The sequence below is a fragment of the Bos indicus genome, chromosome 14 (genome assembly GCF_029378745.1).
Source record: "Bos indicus isolate NIAB-ARS_2022 breed Sahiwal x Tharparkar chromosome 14, NIAB-ARS_B.indTharparkar_mat_pri_1.0, whole genome shotgun sequence".
In the NCBI taxonomy this organism is placed as follows: domain Eukaryota; kingdom Metazoa; phylum Chordata; class Mammalia; order Artiodactyla; family Bovidae; genus Bos; species Bos indicus.
The window spans coordinates 37,174,622-37,188,833 of record NC_091773.1 but is presented as its reverse complement, the minus strand read 5'-3'; the positions used below and the strand labels follow the sequence as shown (position 1 = coordinate 37,188,833).

Below are 14,212 nucleotides of genomic sequence, written 5' to 3'. Positions count from 1 at the left end.
AGTTTACAGTGCCAATCTGAATCAGTAACAATGCAATGCTTTATTATTTTTGTACTCTATATTTGTACTAAACTCTTAAATGTTGAGAGTTGAAAACAAAACTTGGTACTGGACCTCTTTTCATGCCCCCCTCCTCCTCCCCCATTTCTTGGTGATGTGGGAAGGAATTTTCCATTAACTCTCTTTGTGGCCAGTTTAAAGGAAAAAAAAAATCAAAACATGCCAGATCAGGAAAACACTGAACCATGAGATCTTGCCCAGCTTAACGGTTTCTTTCCTTAAGTATTTTACATTGCTAAATGAGGCTTAAATCTGATTTATTTCTTAAGGGTAAGTATAATAAATGTTGAGCTGAGACATCAGCAGATGGACATTCTAAGTCCTAAGACATAAAGAAATACCTGTGTGATCTCTGACAAATTGCTGATGTGTGTGTGTGTTAGTCACTTAGTCATGTCCAACTCTTTGTGACCCCATGGACTTGTAGCCTGCCAGGCTCCTCTGTCCATGGAATTCTCCAGGCAAGAATACTGGAGTAGATTGCCATTTCCTTCTCCAGGGGATCTTTCTGACCCAGAGATCGAACCTGGGTCCCCTGCATTTCAGGCAGATTCTTTACCATTTGAGCTATAGGGAAGTCCTGAAATTTCAGACAAATTGTTGAAATCTTTACTAAATCTTTGTAGGTCTCCATTTGCTCATCTGTAAAACAAGGAACTTGATCTTTGGTATCTCCAAGACTCCTTGCTGTTCTATAATTCTTTGATTGAATTGTCCCAGATTTCCAACTTAGGATAAAAGTTTATTTGAAAGTCAGTGGATTTTAAATATAGCTTAGCTAAATATTTTGGGTTAGAAACGAACATAAGTACCGAAAAATTTTTAATGTATTTAAACCCCTGAAACTATAATTTCCTCAGCTATGCATGCTGTGCCGTCCTAAATAATGTCAGAGCAGAAATCTAGGATTTTTTTTTTCCATGCAAGCACACACAGAAATGTTAGGGGAAATAGACTGTGTGCTTTTTTTGAATCACCTGTTGAGAAAATGGGCAACTATTGACAAGTCTGATTCATGGTTGAATGACTGCTCTGCTAGTCTTCACATGATCCCCACTGAGCAAAATCTTTGACCGCCTGCTAAAACGAGGTCTGTTTGAAGTTTCTTTTTAACATTTCCAAAACGTTAATTCAGCAGGATGTCTCCACTGGGGTTCTCCATGTCACCAAGTCAGCAGCTGCTGAAATCCATTCACTTCAGCATGAAATGTTTTCATAAGTGCTTTTTCTATTTGTGACAACAGCAAAGTAAACAAAAGACTAAAATTATACCTCATTCAACATTTACATGTGTTAAAACTGCTTCTGATTGCAGTTTACATTCATGGTATTTATTTGCAAGCATTGATACCAAAAGACAGGTTTACTGCAGAGGATTTGAAAGTAGCCTGGCCTGCAAAATACACTACACCGTGTGCCTCTTTTTAAAGTAATGTATCTAAACATTCAGACTTTGAATAAATAAGAATTTACACTGTGTTTTTAAAGCAAAAGTTTATTTTTCTTCTGAAGCTGTGATTTGTGTGTGTGTACTTGTGTCCATAGTTGGTTTAAGATACGTTTACATCCCCACATGAACTGTTCGTTAATTTTGCAAATTGAATAGTATAATTGTAAAATATAGTAGTATTTATAAATTCTTTCAGAAATGTTCTACTTTAAAAGGAAAGATATTAAGCTTTCAGGGGCATAATTTAACAGGATAAAGTAATGTACAATTCTTGAGGTAAAGAATTGAGGACAGAAAAATCTGATGGTAAAGATAAGGCACACCAAGGTCTACAGATGATATCGAATTGTTTAAATAGGGCTGTACTCCTTAGAGCAAGGATCTCTTATTCACTGTCAGTAAAAGCCATATATATCTCTCTCATTGATTGCAGAGTTAAGCATGAGAACTGCTGTATTTTCTTGGTATGGTTTGAGCTAATAAGTCCCTTTGTCTGTTTATTCAGGCTTTAAAAGACTTAAGTGTAGTTTTATAAGTTCATTAACCCACTTCAGTCTTTGAGATGCATTTCACTTTCATATTATCAAATTTCATGACATACAAAGAATTATCAGATCAACCCATTATACAGCCAAGCAGCATGAAGTCTTTTTCCATCTACAGGGAGAACATTGTATAAATCAGGCTCTCAGGTTTCAGTGGGAGGCAGAGGGTTGCACCGTGTCCATTTGTCAAGTTGATCGCACCGCAGCGAGGTTACATTAGCTTGTCTTTGAACAGAAGTGAAATCGTATGCGAAGCTCCCCTTTCTGTCATCTACACTAACATCCATCCTCTTAAACCAAGGCCTTGGAGAAAAACAAAGTGATGGTCCAATATAATCAGTCACTCAAGTTGTCTGTCATCTGTTTTCTTAAGGAAATGACTTTTAAGTCAGAGCAGAGAATTGTAGAAAATTAACAAGGTTTGTAGTAGTAAAAGTAGGTGGAATTTTTTTTAAACTGCAGATGTCTTTTTGAGAAGATTTGATATGTAGAATGCCAAAAAGGACTCCCCCGCCCCAACCTCTTTCTTTGATAATGAACCTCCTGAAATTTATTACTTCTGGAACAATAGACCTACTGCTGTTAACAACCAGAGTCTTTTTTGCTTAATGTGACTACCGGTTAATGCTCCTGAGAAACTTTCTGTAAAACTGAGTCTACAAAATGTTCAGCTTCAGTGGATCCTCCAGCAGCTAGCTCACCATCTTTCAATTTAGAGCTATCTGAATTTCAGTTGTGTAATGGCAAATCTTGCAGCTAGGAGTCTGCTGTAGGGTAAATGGTACTTTACATTTAAAGTATTAACATTTCGTTATCTAGTATTACACTTAGACAATTTCTTTGAAACTGTTAGTCTCTGTGGAAACCCTAACTGTATTGCCAAATGATAGCCAATCTGAGGGGGGTGATCAAATTTGCAAGTTTTATTTCCCTAAGCCTGTTTTATGGGCTGAAACACTCAGGTCATTTGCACCCTGTCTCATTCATCACAAAGTAGTTAAACTCAGATTGTTAAACCAGGAGAGATTAGCTGACAGACAGTGGTACATTAGATTAAGATTCCTTCAGTTGTATTGAACTATTTAGCCATTCCATTTGTGTGACATTTATAGCAAACTGTGTTTGGGGTGGACTTTAAAAGAAGCAGGAAGAGAATTTTAAAACAAGGGGAAATAACCAGTCTTTTTTTTTTTTTTTTCGGTAATGTGATTCATATTTTTTAAAATCTTTTTCATTTGCTCTATCAGTCACTAATATTGAAAACCTCTTGAAAAAGAAGTAAGTGTGCTTAAATGTAAAGGAAGTCTCCCTTGTGTTTGCTCTGTAAACATACTTAATAGTTTAAATGATTGTTAGATTTTTTAATTTGGAAAAAACACCCTTTCTGTCAAAGTATTGCTAAAAGCACATTCAATTTGTTCTTAAAAAATATTCTAGAAAGCCCCCAAAGATTTGGTAGACAAAACTGATCCATACTTCTCAGTACTGGAGAATAGAAACTTGGATTTTTCAAAAAGGAAAAGAAATGCACATTTATGTTAATTATAGTTAATGCATTTTACAAAATGCAGGAGTAACCCCTACATTACCACCCTCCGTGAGTTATTCACCATGCTACTATAGAGAAGCTTTATTGTTTTCTTCCCTTGTGAAACGTATGTGAACATTTGGAATTGGTGAACTTCTGAGAAATCCACAAGATCAATCTTGATTCGTTTATTTTTCTTAGCAAAGATTTTGATAGCCTGGTCTAGCTTTTTTCTCTTCTAAGAGCATTCCTTATTCTCTCTGTTAAGGAATGAAATGTTATTAAAAGCAACTCATAAATGAAAGAGCGAAAAACAGTTTAAGTAACTGAATCTTTCATTATCAGTGAGGAGGCCTCAAATTTAAAAGACTGATCTTTAATTGCCCTTTTCCTCATATTTCTTCCCAATGTAACCTCAAGGTGATTTTTAGAGTTATGTCTTAATTGAGTGGTCATTTTACCTTTGCTTTAGAGCAATTTATTACCACTTTATTTCCTTTAGTACAGCTTTATTTCCTTGGACTAGCAGAGACATAAATGCTGGATTCTTTGTAATCAAAAGCTATTTTATGATGAATTTGGTCTTCAAATAGGAAATCTGAGCATATTTTTTTAACCTTGCATCCACAAATGGATGCAAACCTGATGTCATTCGCACAGAAAATATATAAAAAATATATATGTTGTTTTCTGAATTTTAGCTCCATCTTTTTATTTGGAATTATGTTTATAAATAAAAATAATTTAAAAATTATGTGCTACATCAGAGTCTACTTACATTGCCCCACTGTTCTTTTAAAGGACAAAATTGTTCATAGTAAAGTTTTCATTCATTGACCCAGATACTCCCGTAACACTTACCTAGTACAAACTTTGTGCGACAAAACCGAAACTGTTTTGCCTGGACTAAATATTTGCATCACACAAAATGTTTTTTGTTTATAGTAAAAACTGATTTTTTCCCCCCAAATTAGATTAAAAATTTTCTATTTCAGAATCACTCATTCTCCCAAATAATTTCATCACTATCAGTTAATACATGTTTTGACTCATTATAAAGCATGAATTCATTTTTATGTTAAATACAGGTTGCACCTAATGAAAATTTATATCTGGTTTTTAAGTAACTTTGCCCTTTCCTTTCTTAGATCCCAAATGTTGGTTTTCTTTTCTGGTATCAATTGTTAATTGGAATTAAGCTAATTTGGTCTGGAATTGTTTAAACCACTGTTCAGCATTAATATTTCTGACACAATATTGCCTTCTACAGATATATTTAAAGCTCTTAAAGATGTGCCAACATGCTGTATGTGTGGAGTTGGCAATGAAAGTGTTCCTTTTTGTGTTGCAGAGTGCAGCAGGAACAGGCAAGAGTTGTACATTAAACAAACAAACAAATCAGATCCTTTATCATCCTCTTTATCAAATAGAAGGGCACTCCTGGGTGTTTCTGTGAAGGGAGAGAAAAGTGCATTCTTCATCCATAATCACTGCCATGTTTGGGAACCTCCTCTATTATTGCAGAAAACTCACTGTCTCTTCACCTCTTTATTAATTTCCAAAGACAGTCAGAGGTTTTCAGTTTGGGGAGGAAACACCAGGGTCCCTGTCTTCTATCAAGACAACCAAACTCCACCCCCACCACCCACCAGAGTTAATAGCAGGCACTGAGGCCCCAGGTCTTGTCCAGAGGTAGTGTCTGGGGAAGCCTTTCAGTAAGACGTTCTCTGCATCACTTCCTTGACTGCCCTATGGGTAGCACTGGCAGCTTCATGGACAAGAGAAGTCTTAAGCTAGGGCTCCATTAAAATGCTTCCTTCCTTGAATGATGTCACAAGTAGGGGTGAAGGAGCATATTACATTTGTCACTCACACCAGTTTCAAGAGTTACATGGCTAATGAGAGAGGAAAATTCTGAAATATTAGGTATGCTTTTCTGTGATCATTATAAGACATTTTCTTGGATTCCTAGCTTAAAACAATTGTTTAAAAGCAGATATGGAGAATAGATATTTTTCAGGAAAAACTGATGAGTATTTTCTGTTATTAGAGCTCATGTTTAGTAAAAAAAAAAATTGTTTTGCATTTAATACAGATGCACATAAATAGTTAATCGTACGCAAGAGCAGTCTCCAGTACAAACTTGTAACATCCACTCCTTGCACATAGAATTTGATCATTTTTCTCTATTTACATGGTATTTTGAGTAGCCTAGTCTCAGGTAAGATGTCTGTGGAGAGAGGTCTTGCCTCCATTTTTTTTTTCCTGTCTGGACTCCTTATCAGAAGAATCCAAGATCCTAAACAGTAGACCCAGACGTCCTGGCAGCCTCTTCACCCACCATCCCACAGACACTCTTTGGCTTTGGCCAAACCACCTAGTTTTCCTTGGGCTTTCGTGATGGTTTATTTTGTTCTTGCTTTTTCTTTCATATTTATATCATCATACTTGAAATCTCATTGCAGAGGTCACCTTTTTCCAGAAACAAGTTTCTTAATTCTCTGTTGTTGTTGTTCAGTCACCAAGTCGTATCCAATTCTTTGCGACCCCATGGACTGCAGCACACCAGGCTTCTCTGCCCCTCACCACCTCCTGGAGTTTGCCCAAGTTCGTGCCCATTGAATCGGTGATGCCATCCAACCATCTCATTCTTTGTCGCCCTCTTCTCCTTCTGCCCCCAATCTTTTCCAGCATCAGGGTCTTTTCCAATTTTTTTCTAAGTTCTATAGTTTTTTAAATCAATTTTTATTGAAGAATAGTTGATTTACAATGTTGTGTTAGTTTCTACTGTACAACAAAGTGAATCAGCTGTACATTTTAAATATTTTAAATATATCCCCTTTTTTTGGATCTCCTTCCCATTTAGGTCACCACATTTAGGAACTAAGTAGAGTTCCCTGTGCTGGACAGTAGGTTCTCATTCATTATTTTATTCGTAGTATCAATACTGTGTATATGTGAACCACCATGCATTTTTCACTTCTCTCCTGGAGCCACTTGGTTGTTGGATTGTAAATTCCCTGTTGGGCTGAAGATCATTTGTCTCCTAAGTACACAGAGTGGGGCGGGATGGGGGTGGGGAAGAATGTCAATGCTATATGTCATATCAAACTGATTGATTATTTTAGAACCAATTATCATTTTAAAAGTGTAGGGATGTGGTTTTCTAAAAAGCAAAACAGAGCAACATTTAAAAAATTGCCTGTAATACCAGTTGCTGGTGTTGAGGACACATTGTGAATTCTAGTAACAGGGACTGCCCTGGCAATGCTGGCTGACAAGCTGCTTCTTTGTGCCCGTGGGATTTGGAATGTGTCCATCTGAACTTGGTCTTGGAAGAAAGATGAAGTACAATTATGATGTAAAATTACTAATTAACAAGGTATGGAAAAAGCAGATACCTTAAGGTTATGTCTTTTACTTCTGTTGGGGCCAGTTGTTAAACATTATTTAATTAGAGAACATTTTGTAGGAAACCTTAAACTTCCAATGTGTGTAGTTTTTGCATTTTTTTTCTTTCTTTCTTTTACCTTTTTGGTCATAAGCATGCTGCATGTGGGATCTTAGTTCCCTGACCAGGGATCGAACCTGCACCCCCTACAGTGGAAGTGTGGCACCTTAACCACTGGGCCACCAGGGAAGTCCCAGTTTTTGCATTATTAATTGCCGCAGAGAGTGAGCTAGTAACAGAACTAGGAATCCCAGACTGCTTCGTTCTTCTATATGTACAGCAGAAGTCATAAACAGGAAAGCAGGATCTTTTCTCTATAACTTGGGTGTTGGTAAACAGAACTAACATCCACCTTACAAACCAACCTATTACATGTGTGTGTGTGTGTGTGTGTGTGCGTGTTTGTGTGTGCTAAGTCGCTTCAGTTGTGTCTGACTCTTTGCGACGCTATGGACTGTAGTCCACCAGGCTCCTCTGTCTATAGGGATTCTCTAGGCAAGAATATTGGAGTGGGTTGCCATGCCCTCTTCCAGGGGATCTTCCCAACTCAGGGATCGAGTCCGTGTCGCCTGCATTGCAGGTGGATTCTTTACCACTGAGCCACTGGGGAAGCCCAAGCTATCACATACTTACTTTTATTGTAAGTAATAGGTGAGTTTGGTAAAACATTATTGAACCCTTCCCATATCAGAATTCATGTAATAAAAAACCATCCCTTAACAAGATTGTATTGTGCTAGATTTCCAGTGCTTCACTGATATTCCAGAAAGAATATTTTAAAAACTGAGAATATTCAAATCCAGCCGGCTGACCTCTATTCCACTATATGATCACTTACAGTAGATATATATTCTCAGAATGAACCTTTGTCTTTTAACATTTTAAGGATGTTGTGTTGTCGTTGTTCAGTTGCTTAGTTGTGTCCAACTCTTTGCCATCCCATGGACTGCAGCATGCCAGACTTCCTGGCCCTTCCCCATGTCCCGGGGTTTGCTCAAGTTCGCATCCATTGAGTCGGTGATACCATCCAACCATCTCATCTTCTGTTGTCCCCTTCTCCTCCTGCCCTCAATATTTCAAAGATGTTATGTTAACTTGAACTAAAATTCCAATGCTCTGTAGCCATTCTAGAAGCAGCTTCAGAACAATGACTTCTTCCATACTCCCATACTCATAAATATCAAATTTGTGAAATTGTTTTTATATCATGTCATTCTGCTGGCTTCTAAAATATTACCATTTATTAGCAATATCCAAAGGGACCTACTGATAGGAACATGGGAACTTGATGAGCTCATGGGCATTGTCATCCCTGTCTTTGTATGAAATGTAGCCTTTTAAATTGTCATTGACACTAAAAGCGAACACTAATCGCATTTTAATATGAGACTTAACTCTGGGCATGACTATATTTTTCTTTTCCTCACAAAAAAATGCTCCCTTGCTGATGCCATCGGTAAAACAAAATCCTTAGCCTTTAAAAGAAAAGGGTAAGAGCAGTGACTCTGTAAACATCACTTCAGTCAAACTCTGATACCAAATATCACGTTATGTTCAATGTGTGTAGGCATAGCCTCAGAATGTCCCACACAGTTAATCTCCAAGTCCCACATATCAATCACACCTCCTTCACATACCTGGCCTGGAGCCTTAATGGAATTCCTCCTCGTTATTGCAGTGATAGCTCACTTCCTCTGTTTTTCCAATTGGCTGGTCATTGTGCCAACTTCTTCAAGGAGCCTTTTCTTACCTACGCAACCCTGTAATGTTGTAATATATGCTGACAGTTCATTTATACAGCCCTTCTGGTTCCAAATGTTTTTATGTTTAATTACTGACATTTAATCATCAGAAGAGATTGCATTTTCTCTAGATCCTGCAGCTTGGCTTAAAAATGCTAATAGTACATTACTGAACTGTAATTTCAAAGGTTTAAAAATTCAGTATTGAGAAAATTCATTAAACTTTGAACTGATCACCTTTGAAATTATAGATAAGAGCTGTGTAAATGGTCACATATAAATAACATATTTTAATGAGGAGTGAATTTGAAATTATAACAAACCAAGTCAATGATTGTTCATGATTGTCTAGACAGTTTGTGAAGTTTTTTTTCCTGATTTCTTCAAGTTCTTGTGGACATGCTTTTGCTTTCATATGACAGCCTCCTCTCCCCTTAATATTATGTTGTTAAAATTCCTTCAAGGCATGTGATCAGCATGTTGAAAACACTTTTTTCTGTGACTCCACTTTTATGCTACTAGAAATAGATACCAAAGAGGAAAGATCTACCACTCTGTCTTTCAGTGTTGTTTCTTGTTTGAGGCTTTCAAATTCTTTTGCTGACCACTGACTACTCTGTGCATGGGGCTTTTAAAAAAACAATTTCTTGTATAAGGTACAAAGCAAATATTAAATATTATATTTGGTTCTGATACAAGGAAATTAGAAAAGGTATGGGAGCTCTGTTTACCATTCTTTGTAGGGAAAACCACCAAGTAAGCCACCCTAATTGACTAAATAGCTCCCATATTTAATATGAACCTAATTCTCCCTGTGATCCCCAAAATGAAGTTCTTAAGTTTTATTTAGTGAGTGGTTCAAATCAATATATAAAAATAATTACTTAATTACTGCTATATGATAAAATTTCTGTACCACAATTAATGAGTCTTGATCTTTCTGATTGCAAAAAATTAAGTAATATGTAGCTTGTAACCCAAATAAAAGACTTCTGTTAAAAATAAAACTTAGGACATTTCATATAAGTATATAGTCTAGACCATATTAAATGAGAGGCGAAACACTGAAATGGCTTTTGCTACCGTTTCTTTTTTTAACTTTTTATTTTATATTGGAATATAGCCAGTTAATGGGGCTTCCCAGGTGGCACTAGTGGTAAAGAACCCGCCTGCCAGTGCAGGAGATGTAAGAGATGCAGGTTTGATTCCTGGGTTGGGAAGATTTCCCTGGAGGAGGGCATGGCAACCCAGTCCAGTATTCTTGCCTGGAGAATCCCATGGACAGAGAAGCCTGGTGGGCTACAATCCACAGTGTTGCAAAGAGTCGAATGGACACGACTGAAGCGACTTAGCACGCATGCACACACAGCTGATTAACAATGTTGTGGTAGTTTCAGGTGGACAGCAAAGGGACTCAGCCGTACATACGCATATATCCGTTCTCCCGCATACTTCCCTCCCATCCAGGCTGCCACATAACATTGCCTGTGACTGTTTATTGAAAGAACTCTTGGCTTAGGGTGTTTGTGTGAGGGTGTGTGTAGTCAGTTTACAAAGTGCCAAGGCAAGGAATATCTTCTCCTTCCTTTGGATTCCTTTAGTACCTAGAATATGTCATGTAGGCTAAAATATACCACCTTGTTTACCATTCAAATGTCTATTCAATTTTTGAACTAAAAAAAAATTTTTTTTGTAGATTTTGAGTCTTTTTCTTTGTCCTTTGTGTTTTAAAGTTATAACTTGTAGCTCTGGTGGCCCCAGTGGGAATTCTCTTGGATTTGGATTCAGAGTAATCTTCCACCTCATCTACAGACTCCCTGGCAGTGGGATCATAGGTCAGCTGTTCTGTTGGTCAGTAACATGGGTAGTACCTGCCTGGCAGGGTGATAGGGGCCATTAGATGAGATCATATGTATAAAGAACCAAGTGCAGCCCCACACCCGAGAGGAGCTTTAAAAATGGTACAGATCAGAAGTAGCAGCAGAAAGTAGTGAGGGGGTATAAAAGTACATTTATACGAAAGGAAGAAGAGGGAATTCCTTGGTGGTCCAGTGATTAAGACTCCACACTTCCACTTCAGGGGGCACGGATTCAGTCCCTGGTGAGGGAGCTAAGATCCTATAGGCACACAATGTGGCCAAAAAATAAATAAAGGGAAGAAGAATCCCGCTTCTGTGGGATAGCATTTGATAGAGTATACATACACCGACCAACTGCAGGATAAGGAAACTTCACTCACCTTCTGTACTAGACCTTAAGGGAAACTAAAATCATGCCCTGTAGAGCTGTTCCTAAAGGAGGGAATTGTTGAGTCATCCTGCCTTTGATTGATCCCCAAGACTCTAGTCATGTGCAGTGAAAATTCATTGTTTCCACAAGCAGCATTGCCTACCTTTAAAGATCATAGCAGAAAACTCAAAGCAATGAATGTTTCCCCATCTTCCTGAAATGTGATTCTATTTAAAACAAATTTTAGTTCTTTGCATAGTTATTTATTCTGTTATTACACTTTAATTAGAAGTTTTATTATATAACTAACATTCAAAAATGGGTCTTTAGTTGGGGCTGCTGCTGCTGCTGCTAAGTCGCTTCAATCGTGTCCGACTGTGTGACGCCATAGACGGCAGCCCACCAGCCTCCCCCATCCCTGGGATTCTCTAGGCAAGAATACTGGAGTGAGTTGCCATTTCCTTCTCCAAAATGCATGAAAGTGAAAGTGAAGTCGCTCAGTTGTATCCGACTCTTAGCCACATTATATAAATGTAGGGTGGCAGAAATACCCTTCTAGCTTGAGAAAGGGGTTTTGGGTTCATATCTACCACAAATAAATATTCTCATCCAAATACTTATTCCTAGAATCAGAAGTGAGAATGGGCTCTAGGCAGGGACTCTCAAACTTTGGCATGCACTGAAATTCCCAGGTATACTTGTTAGAACATAGATTTCTGGGTCGTTTCAGTAGCTTTGGAGTGGAGCTAAGAATTTGCATGTCTGTCGAGTTCCTAAGTGATGCTGATACTGGCAAGTCGCAGTATCCTGCTCTGAATGTCATCTTTTCAACCACACAGAACTTGTTAATATATTAGCTTTATGACTTTTGTCAGATGTGTTACAGAGATGATTGTTCTGTACATGGCCATCGGTTTTTTGCACTCAAAGAAGATAAAAAAAAAAAACTGAAATGGCTATATTAATATGAGACAGAGTAGATTTTAGAGCAAAGACTATTACCAAAGATAAAAATGATCATTCATTGTAGTAAAGAGACCAGTTCATCAAGAGGCCACAATCCTAAATGTGTATGCACCTATCAATAGAGTTTCTAAACATATGAAGCAAAAACTGATAGAATTGCAAAGAAAAATAGACAAATCTACAATTATAGTCAGAGATTTCAACACCCTTGCTCAATAACTGAGGAAAAAACTAGACAGAAAATCAGTAAGGATACAGAAAGCTTAAATACTATCAACCAACTTGACCAAATTGACATTAATAGAACACTCCACCGAGCACTAGACACATTATTTTCGGGTACACGTGGAACATTTACCTCTACAGACCATATTCTGGGCTGTAACACAAGTCTAAATAAATTTGAAGGGACTCAAGTCACACAACTATGTTCTCTACCACAATAGGATTACATTCAAAATAAGTAACAGGACAAAATATGGGAAATCAAAACTTGGAAGCTACAAAGTACACTTCTGAATAATGAATGGATCAAAGAAGAGATCACAAGGGGAATTAGATCATATCTTGAATGAAAACAAAACTACAACTCATTCAAATTTGTCAGCACAGCTAAAGCAGTAATTATAGGGAAATTTATAGCACTAAATGACTATATTAGAAAAGAAGGGTCTCAGATGATTGGCCTCAGCTTTCATCCCCAAGGATTAAAAGAAGGAAAGCGAATAAGCCCAAAGTGAGTAGAATAAAGGAAATAACAAAAATCAGAGGAGAATTCAGTGAAATAATAAACAAAAAGAATAAAGAAAACCAGTGAAACAAAAAAACTGATTCTTGAAGATCAATACAATGATAAACCTCTGGCCAGACTAGAGGTCAGAACAACAAAAGAAAAAAGGAAAGACACAAATTTTACTATCAGAGATGAGAGGTAATATCACTGCAGAGTCTACAAACATTAAAAGGATAATAAGGAAATATTATGAACAGCTTTATGGAAATACATTCAATAATTTATATGAAATGAACAAATTCTTTGAAAGACACATTCAAGATTTTAGGGCTGGTAGAAATTTCTATTCTTATGTTGGAACATGGCGTCTTCAGGGAAGAAATGTTTTTGGCTGTACAGCTTGAAGGATCTTAGTTCCTTACTGCTACTGCTAAGTCACTTCAGTCCTGTCCAACTCTGTGCAGCCCCATAGACGGCAGCCCACCAGGCTCCCCCGTCCCTGGGATTCTCCAGGGATCAAACCTGGGACCATGGCAGTGAAAGTGCCAAGTCCTAGCCACTGAACCCAGGGAATTCCTCGGGGTGAAATTTTATAGCAAGTCCTCTAAGCAGAGAACAGTTGAGGAAAGCTGACTATTCAGTAGACCCAAAGAATTAGCCGCACGCTGCACTTGCAGTAACTTCACCTGGTCTTACAGCTGCAACTGCTCTTGGGAGCGTTTGGCCCCGTTTTCCTTTTATGCCTGGCCTGAAACTTTTGCTTAGAAGGTGTTCCCTAGTCTTTACTGCCATGTGGCATACAAATATGATGAGGCTATTTCCCAGAAATATGCTTTTGTTTGCTAATAGGAGGATTAGTGGATAAGACAATGGCACCCCACTCCAGTACTTTTGCCTGGAAAATCCCATGGACGGAGGAGCCTGGTGGGCTGTAGTACATGGGGTCTCGAAGAGTTGGACATGACTGAGCGACTTCACTTTCACTTTTCACTTTCATGCATTGGAGAAGGAAATGGCACCCCACTCCAGTATTCTTGCCTGGAGAATCCCAGGGATGGGGGAGCCTGGTGGGCTGCCATCTATGGGGTCGCAGAGTCGGACACGACTGAAGCAACTTAGCAGCAGCAGCAGCAGGAGGATTAGAAAATAAAGTTGAGAAACATTGTGAAAAAGCAAGACAAAAAGATAAAGAGATGCAAAATAGGTGTAGGGAAACAAAAATGTCCAAATATTATGGGTCTCAGAAAATAGAGTACGGAGAAGAGAAAAACGTGAGTTTCCATATTAAAAAAAAACAGAGTATATCATGAAATGGGTGAAAATCGCTCCCCATGAAAGCATATCATTGTGAAACTTCACAACATCAAAAACAAGGAGAAGAGCTACGAACTTCTAGAGCTTACATGTAAAGGCTCGGGAATCATAACAGCTCTGGGCTTCTCAAAAGCAATGTAGGAAGATGACACTAGAACAAAACCATCAGAGTTCTTAAGGAAAATAGCCACCAA

General features: G+C 37.9%; 1 protein-coding gene and 1 non-coding gene across 10 annotated transcripts in view; one reads left to right on the top strand and one right to left on the bottom strand.

Annotated features, from left to right (window-relative positions):
- The window catches only part of STAU2 (staufen double-stranded RNA binding protein 2), a 307,659-nt gene that overhangs the window by 225,270 nt on the left and 68,177 nt on the right, over positions 1 to 14,212 (top strand). The window lies entirely within an intron of this gene.
- On the bottom strand, positions 7,151 to 7,223 carry TRNAG-UCC (transfer RNA glycine (anticodon UCC)). Its single transcript has one exon. It is a non-coding gene; the product is annotated as a tRNA-Gly (tRNA).